Source organism: Harmonia axyridis, chromosome 3 (genome assembly GCF_914767665.1).
Source record: "Harmonia axyridis chromosome 3, icHarAxyr1.1, whole genome shotgun sequence".
Classification (NCBI taxonomy): domain Eukaryota; kingdom Metazoa; phylum Arthropoda; class Insecta; order Coleoptera; family Coccinellidae; genus Harmonia; species Harmonia axyridis.
In genome coordinates, this window is record NC_059503.1 from 49,830,352 (window position 1) to 49,832,113 (window position 1,762).

Below are 1,762 nucleotides of genomic sequence, written 5' to 3' on the forward strand. Positions count from 1 at the left end.
GAATCACCCTTGTATCCAGGAATGGGACACCACTCGCTGTTTCTTCCTCCAACGTAAACTGTATACTTTCATGTTCACTGTTGAACCTGTTTAGAACGAAAGCAACCTGGTCTTTAGGTACAGCACATATTAGATCATCAACATATTTCTTGATGAAAGGAATGTGAAAAGGAATGCTAACAAGAATGCAGTCCAGAAGGAAATCCATTACTACTTCAGCAATGGACGGACTGAAGTTGGAACCCATAGGGGAACCGAGCACCTGTTTGAAGAACCTACCATTAAAAAGAAAATAGTTAGAAGAAAACAGGAACTTAATGGCATATATGAATTCTTCTTTTGGTAGACTAGTGTGGTTTTTGATAGTATTCCACTTGTTCTCAACAGCTGAGACTGCCAACTCTACAGGAATGTTGGTGGAAAGAGATACAACGTCCAGGCTGATCAGGACATAATCAACAGGTAACTGGAAACCATTCACACATTGGGCAAAAGCAAAGGAATCTTCAATAAAATATCTACTTCTGGTGGAAGAAAGATATTTAGACAGGATGTCTGAAACAAAAACTGACAGTTTAGAAGTGGGGGTGTATCTTTCTTCCACCAGAAGTAGATATTTTATTGAAGATTCCTTTGCTTTTGCCCAATGTGTGAATGGTTTCCAGTTACCTGTTGATTATGTCCTGATCAGCCTGGACGTTGTATCTCTTTTCACCAACATTCCTGTAGAGTTGGCAGTCTCAGCTGTTGAGAACAAGTGGAATACTATCAAAAACCACACTAGTCTACCAAAAGAAGAATTCATATATGCCATTAAGTTCCTGTTTTCTTCTAACTATTTTCTTTTTAATGGTAGGTTCTTCAAACAGGTGCTCGGTTCCCCTATGGGTTCCAACTTCAGTCCGTCCATTGCTGAAGTAGTAATGGATTTCCTTCTGGACTGCATTCTTGTTAGCATTCCTTTTCACATTCCTTTCATCAAGAAATATGTTGATGATCTAATATGTGCTGTACCTAAAGACCAGGTTGCTTTCGTTCTAAACAGGTTCAACAGTGAACATGAAAGTATACAGTTTACGTTGGAGGAAGAAACAGCGAGTGGTGTCCCATTCCTGGATACAAGGGTGATTCGAACACCGGAAAATAGGCTGATTCTGGATTGGTACCGAAAGCCAACAAGTTCAGGGAGATACTTACACTATTTTTCCAATCATCCACATGGACAAAAGGTAAACATGATTTTAGGATTGAAGAATCGCATCGAAAAAGTTGCCCATCCAAGTCTAAGGCAGCAGAATCTGAGGTTATTGTTACAATTGATGCTAGAGAATGGATACCCAAAGAGGTTGTTGTCCAGATTGATATACAATACCACTCCTTCGAGACAGCCAACGAATGGAGAGAGGGGCGCATCCACCACTGTGGACACTGAGAACGTAGATAGAATTCTTTACTCTTCTATTCCCCTAATAAATGGTATGACTAATGCATTAATTAACCTCCTAAAGACCACACAAATTAAATTGATTCCGAAATCTTATTTTAAAATTGACAGACTATACAGTCGAGTGAAAGATAGGATGACTGTTGATAATATGAGTGGTGTGGTGTATTGTATTCCATGTTCAATATGTAGTGAGGTGTATATTGGTCAGACATCTCAGCTTTTGAAGAGAAGGATTGCTCAACACAAGAGCGACATCAAGAATCCAAATAAGATTTGTGCCCTAGCAGACCATACCCGGGACAAAGATCACCCAAT